We start from the raw sequence: 7,529 nt of genomic DNA, 5'->3' as shown, positions 1-7,529 counted from the left end.
GTGGCTGCTGCATTGTCATCCAGCACTGCCCGTGACACTGGTCTGGGTGTAGCTCTGTCCTTCCTGCCCATAGGCTCTACTTAGGACCCCACGCGTTTAGGGCATGCTCGAGAGCCTCCATGGCTTGGGTGTGTTTGCTCCTAATTCTTCCCTGGAAAGTAGGGTGAGGTTCAAGGGCAGCCTACTCCCTCTCCCCATCCCGCCAATCGTGATGCCAAGAGATGCATTCACAATGCGATGCTGCCCCCCAGATGTACCACTGACTGTCCAGCGGGGGAAGTCACTGGATACTCCCAGGGCCAACACAGATGGTCTCCCTTCGTCTTCACAGCCCCACTGATGGAAGTACTGTGACAGCCGCAGCAGGCCACTGAGGTTCAGAGAGGAGGTCCCGGCACACATTAGCAGCGGAACCAGGATAGGACCGAGATGCACCTGCCCTGGCCCCTGGCCCACCTTGCTGCTCCTGGGACCCCACTGTTAGCTTCTAGCCAATCAGCAGAGCTGCCAGCTTGGAGGAGGGTTGTGTGACTTGTGGTGAGTGTCCGCCTTGGGCACCGATCCCATGTTCTCCCTCTCATTTACCATGAAGTCCTCAGTGACCAGAAGCCCTTCAGAGGCACTGTCCCCAGGCCTCTGTGCCTCGACCTGTGAAACAGGAAGTCTGGATCGGTGGTTTTCACAGCTTCTTAGCAATGATCCCCCTACCTTTTTATTTGTTTTTTGGTTCTGGGGTTGAACCCAGGGGCACCTAACCCCTGAGCCACATCCCTGGCCCTTTTTTATTTAGAGATAAAATCTTGCCAAATTGCTGAGGCTGGCCTCAAACTCGTAATCCTTCTTCCTCAGTCTCCGAACCCCTGGGATTACAGGTTCCCTGGCTCAGTGACCCCCTTTTAAATGACCTGAATGTCATGCAGTGCTCCTGCAGAGTGGGAGGGGCACCCAGCAGTTCAGGAGCAGCAGGCACAGCCCGGAGTAGCAGTGTGGCTGCGGGTGCTGATCCCACTCCTAGGCCCTCCCAACTGCATGATCCTGGGCAAGCCCAGGCTGCCTGGGCCCACTTCCTCCTCTGCCTCCCTGGCTCTTTTGAGGGGAATGAGATTCCTGATGAGTCAGTTGGAATGTCATTAGTAAATGCTCCATAAATATTTGGTAATTTTTTTTAAAGGTTAAACATTCATGGAACTTAAAAACTAAGAACCTTTAGACCAGCTCTCATCAGGAGAATTGTGAAGTCCTTGCTAGCTTTGGAAGAACTTAAAACTTAGTGAAAATAACTGTTTAGATTGGAACTGATCAGAGGGGCTGAATTCAAACAAAGGGTGTAGCGTCTCCTAATGTTCTGTCTGCACAAGTAACTGCACAGCCAGAAGTGTATTCTGTAGTGTGACTTCCTATCTAGAATGTTCCTCTACCTTACCAATTGCTCTGAAGGCCATTACTGTGCTGGATCAGTATGTACTGCTATGTGACACTGAGGTGGCACTGTGACTCCCCAGTTGAGCCAAACCCCGTCCCTGCCTCAAAATTCATAGCCCGCAGGGAGTAGGGGGCAGATGGCCCAAGTGCTCAACAGGAAGTGCTATGGGGATCCAGAGAGTGGCCTTCCAGCCTGAGGTTGAAGGGGGCAGGAAAAGCAAGGAGAGGAAGCGGAGAGGCCAATAGGGAGGGTGTCCACTATGCAAGGCCCCAACATGGCGTGACCCGAGGCTGGACAGGAGAACTCCATGTGGCTGGGAGGTGACAAGGGATCTGGCCTTTGTCCCGAAGGAGCCCCACCTGGCTTTCTGGGTCCTTGTAGTTCAGGGCTGAGCTCTGGGGGGCTGTGCCTGGAAGACCTGTGAGGCTCCATTTGCAGGGGAGGAGAGCACCCCCATAACCTTCCCAGCAGGCCTGGCAGGCCATGGCCGTCGGTTCTGGAGACAATCCCTGGAGGAAGCTCGATGGAGCAGTGAGCGCTGGTGCCGGGCTTTGGGAAGCAGCTCTGCCCTCCTTCCCCAGCGCGACGCTTGCCTGCAGGAGCTGGGATGGAGGAAACAGCTTGGCAAACAGGGTCCCAGGAAATGGTGGGGCAGTTCAGCGCTTCTCGTTTCCGCAGTCCCTTTCCAGGCTGCTGTTGGGGCTGCCTCAGGCCCCGTGCTCCAGCCCCACCTCCTGCAGGCTGCAGTGACTGCCCCCAACTGGCCTCCAGATCCCAGCAGGGCACAGACTGTCCATGTTCCCCCACGGATGGCTGGGACCCAGCTGCCGCTGAGCAAGACTCCACTCAGTCAGTCACAATGTGAGGGAGGTGAGAACAGCGAGGCACAGCCGGCACAGCGAGACACCCCAAAATCCATAGCTGGCATCAAAGCCAGGACCAGAAATCCAGGTGTCCAGAGCTTCATCGCCGCTCACAGAGTAGGTGCTCAGAAAACGCACTGAATGAACAAATGGCTGGTGAGCCACATTTGAAGACAAGTGCTGACCTTCCTGAAGGAAAACTGACTCTCAAAGGGCACACCCATTTGCACCTTTCAGAGGCTCTGCAAGTAACACATGAATAATTCACTTCTCCAAACATCCACATCTATTTTGCATTTCAGGATTTTTTTGGGGGGGGGATATAGAGCTAATAATGGAATTCTTACATTTTTCATTTTTACTTTTTTCCTCCTAATATCGCTGCCTTTTGTGGACTTTTAATCCCTCTCTGAAACTCACCCTGTCATCTGACTGTGTGGGCCTCCTGCCTAATTCTAACAGCATCCAGGTAAAGATAATGGGGCTTTGTTGTTTTTTTTTTAAAAAAAAGGACCTCAGTTTGAAGAATCGCTCCCCACATAAGCAATTATTTCAGGCTCTAAAAGCTTCTGTGTTGCTAGGAAACCACCCTGGGAGGCTGGCAGCCCTTTGTTACAGAGGTTCATCCAGTGGTCGGTGGCAGCCTAACTTTGAAAAGCAGTTTGCCTTCCGCTCCCTCACCTCCCTGTCCAGAAGTGACAGTCACCTGACCAAACTCTCTAGACTGCTGGCTTTCCCGTGTCAGAGGCCCCTTCTTCCTGTTGAATTCATAGAACATCCTGTCTCTGTAGGCAGTGGGGCCTCCTGGGCAGCGTTCAGAGCCCCCAGAGGAGCCAGGGGCCTGGGTACTCGGATTTTGAAAGTGCCCCTGGGGCTGAGACACAGGGCCCTGTCCCTGGAGGGCCAGCAGTGAGGTGGCCAGGTCCATCGCTCCTGACTTCTTCAGGAGCTTGCAGAGACCCAAAAGCTCAGCCCCACCAGGGGAGAGGGGGAGAGTGTTAGGGCCACCAGAGGGGACAGCCAGCTGGCTCCCCACAACACTGGAGACTGCTTTTGCTGCATCGGCCCCAGGCTCGCTTAGCTCCCAAGGTTGATATTATCCCCGTGTTGTCCTCGGGAAGCTGGGCATACAGGGTTTGCAGAGAAGTTCAGCTGCTTGCCTGAGACTCCTGTGGTGTCCCCACACCTCCCCCAGCACAGCAGTCCTTGTGACCAGCAGAAAGTGGAGAGGGGATGAGTTGTCACTTCTGAGGTTGGTTTATAAGAAGACTGTGGCCCTATCTCAGATCAGTGGCTCCAGGTGAATCCACTGCATTGAGTGGCTCTGTGGAGGAGCCCACGTGTCCAGGGCTTGAGGCCTTGGCCAACAGCTATCCCAGAGAGCTGGGACAAAGTTGCCACTCCCAGCTGGCTCTTCTTCAGAGACGGCGGCGTGGCCAATGACTAGGTGGCAAACTCCCAGGAGACCCGGAGCCAGGACCCATAGTATTCAGAGTGAATTAGTTTGTGCAAGAATCGGTTGTTTTAAAACAAGATTGGCCCACATGCTGGGCCCCTTCTGCCTGTGTCTGTTTCCCTTGCTGTTCCTCTGTTATGTTGTGACATGGCTAAAGGGTGCCCTTACCAGAGGTCAAACTGATGCAGCCACAGATCTCAGACTTTCAGCCTCCAAAACTGTGAGCCAAATGAACTTCCATACTCTATAAAGTACCCAGCCTCAGGCCTTCCATTATAGCAGCAGCAGATAGACTAATACACCATCTAATCTCTGCTCTCCCAGCCTCTGGTCACTGACTTTGGAAGGTTTGTCAGACTCCTGAGCCTCATTGCCTCCCTTCACCACGTACCACTGCGGCTGTCCTTATCGTATCCATGGGCCTCCCACATGCTTCCTAGCTTCCTAGGCCTCAATTGGCTTCTCTGTGAAACCAGGATCACAGAGAGCTGCTTTGCAGGGTTGTTGTGAGCTGGTGGGAAATGAGCCATCACGCTCTCGTCCACACGATCACTCTTCACGATTTTTCCATTTATTCTTTTGATCATTTATACATTGACTCATGGTCATGCAACCATTCATTCTCTCTCTAATTCTTCAGGCCCCCATGTCGGGCATGTCTGGAACATGTCCCTTTGCATGGGGAGGAAGATAGCAGGGTCCCCTGTACCAGCACAGTGGTCACAGCCCTTCCAGAGAAGGGCGTTTACCCAGTGGGAGTTTTTAAACCCACATGGACCCAAGCCCTGGGCCATCTCCTCTCACACGGATGCTGGTCTTGGCCTTGCGAGCTGTTGTGGCCAATGGCACAATGGCAAATGTTGATGGCAGTCAGGTTGCCACATCTGACCTCAAGCCAACTGCCACATGTGCAGGTGAGGCTGTTCTAGAACGTGAAGCTTCAGCTGTGCCCCCAGCTCACCCACAGAGTGAGTCTGACGGGTTCTGGGTGAGAATGTTCACGACTTCTCCTACTGCTCTGGGGCAGCCCAGGACAGTCCGACTCTTCAGGCATCCTTCACACTGTCCCTCCTCATTGTCCTTGTCCCTAGTGTCGAGAGTTCATAGCAATGGCCCTGACATACGTATTACCTCATCCAGTGTGCTGGACACGGTGATTTCTTTAAGGTGGGGATTTTGATTTTTCAGGTCTAGAAAACTTTTCTCTAATCATTTCCCTTCCCCTCTTTTCTCCTCGCCTCCCTGAGCCCCTCCTCTTGGTATGTTGAGACCTCAGAGAGATTATTTTTCTCTGAGACTCTCTTTGACTTTTAAAATTCTACTTCCTGAGAAATTGTCTCAACTCTCCCTTCCAACCTCTGTGGAAATCTTTGTTTCTGCAATGACACTTCTAATTTCATGGCTTATGTTCCTTGACGTTTCCTGTCTGTGTGGCCTACGTATCTTCTCCGTGCAGTTAGTGTGTGTGAGTGTGCACACGTGTGCTCCTGGGGTTGAACCCCAGGGCCCTGGACCACTGAACTACATTCCCGGCAGACCATGGTCTTAAAATTAAATTTTAAAAGATTTTTCATTTTGAGACAGAGTGTCCTGAAGTTGCCCAGGCTGGCCTTGAACGTGCAACCCTCCTGCCTCAGCCTCCGGTCATTGGGATCACAGATGTGCACCACTGAGCCTGGCTACTTACAGCATATTTTCAAGAACGTCTTTGTTACTACATGCACCTGAAGGTTCCTTGGCTTGGGGGTGTTTTCCCTCCTCTCTTGCATAGCAGCTGCCCTGCCTGGCTGCCTCCTTGGCTGACTGCACCAAGCCCTCACAGCAGCTGCTGAGGCCACAAGTGGTGGAGGTGTCCCCACAGGTGCACTTCCTAGCCAGTCTTCAGATGGTGTCCTGATGGCTGACCATGGCTGGCTTTCTGTCTCCAAGCCATTCCCCGCTGCTTGCTTTAGAAGCCTCAAGGCTGTCCCCCCTCTGTTCTCTGCCCTGTGGCTCCTGCGTTTTATGCCTTACTGCCATTTTGCTGGCCCTCGGGAGTGGCTGGTGGTAAGAAGGGTGTGTTAAACCTGGGCCTCCCACAGGGGCCACTCCTCCAAATGGGCTCTGCTGGGCAGCTGGTCCTCAAGGACCCGCAGCACCAGGCCTGGGCCAGGCACTGGACATGGTGGAGAGAGAAGCGTGGTCCCCTGAGGCCCCCCACAGGGAACAGGGGGCTGTGATGGGGGGTGGGAGGCAGGGCTGAGGGGCCAGGAGGAGACGGGGCTCAGGCTCAGCTCAGGAGGTTCCTGGGGGGTAAAGGGCACGGTTAGCTCTGGGGGCAAGGGCTGGGACGCTGGCGGGAACATCCGTTTCAGCACTTTCCCTTTCAGGTGTCCCTGCGCCCTGATGACCTCTGCATGGCCTTGGCCTCGCCGAGATCTGCAGCTGTGAACGGGGGTGGCGGGTGCAGGGGTGGTAAGGCACCTAGGTGTATGGATCCCTAGGGTGTTGTGACAAATGACCACAAGCTCAGTGGCTTAACAGAGCACACATTTATTGTTGTACAGTCGGGAGGTCAGAGGTGCCATGTGGGCCTCCCTGGGCTAATGCCAAGTGGGCTGGTCTCCTGCAGGCTCAGAGTCCACGCCCGGCCTCTTCCCGCTTCCAGAGGCTGCCAAGGTCCCTGCCCCCCATCTTCAGAGCCATGGGTGGTGCTGTCACGTCACACTGCCCCGCCCCCTTCTCCTTTGTTACCTCCCCTCCCCGCCCACCAGCGTGAGTCTCCAGTGTCAAGGGTGAGAAGACGGCTCACCTGGGTAACCCAGCATGATCTCCATCTCCACCTCGGTGCTTCCGCACGGTGCCAGAGCGGACGCTCCCTCACTGTTGGCTAAGGGTGGCTTTGGTGGGGCTGAGGACACGACATGTCATCATGCCCAGCTTCCACCGTGTGCCCATGGTTTCGCCATCCTGGTTTAACCCCGATCCCACCACTTACAGTTCTATGAGCTTAGGCATAAACTAAACTATTTAATCCCCCTAGGCCTCAGTCTCTCCATATGTGAAATGGGCATAACCATAGTACTGCCACCACGCTCTGCACAGGGTTCTGCACAAGGGATAATGCTCTCATGTATGGGCTGAGTCACACCCAGCCCCGTGGAACCAGGGCCAGTGAGGGAACTAACGTCTCCTTAGTCGTCCAGCTGCTGAGAAGGTGTTGTGCCCTCTGTTTACATGTATGGATCAGAGAGATTAGCCACTGCCACCCAGCCGGGAAGTGACCTTCTCCCTCGTGCTGTCCTGGGGGCTAAGTAGTCAATGGGGAGCTTATCCAAGGTAGATGCTGCCAGCAAACCCACAGAGGGCTCCTGTCCTTGTCCTGCTAGGTCTGGGGATATGACTCCTTCCAGAAAGTGCAGATGAGGCCTAGGCTGGGGTGACAGATGCACAGCACGTCCCCACATGTGCTCCTGTCTACCAGCAATCAAAAGAGATGAGGCTGGGCCTCTGGCTTCCTGAGTGAAGGCCCCTGTGGCCTCTCTCCAACCAGCTGGCCATGCCGGGGGGACCCAGAAGCCCATGCGTATACTGCTGCTAGGGAGCACTGCAGGAGGAGCTGGCCAGCAGCCCAAGTGGGATGTGCCCTTTTGTGACTAGCTGTGATCTGCAGCAAGTCCTCGGCCTTTCTGAACCTCAGTTTCTTCGTCGGTATGACAGTCCTGTGGAGAGCACAGGAGAGTTTGGAAATACATGGGCTATGCACACCTGCTTCGAAACAGAACAAGACACTATCATTCATTGAGTG

Source organism: Marmota flaviventris, chromosome 7 (genome assembly GCF_047511675.1).
Source record: "Marmota flaviventris isolate mMarFla1 chromosome 7, mMarFla1.hap1, whole genome shotgun sequence".
NCBI classification, from domain to species: Eukaryota; Metazoa; Chordata; class Mammalia; order Rodentia; family Sciuridae; genus Marmota; species Marmota flaviventris.
The sequence above is the reverse complement of the archived record's forward strand: the minus strand, read 5'-3'. Positions refer to the sequence as shown.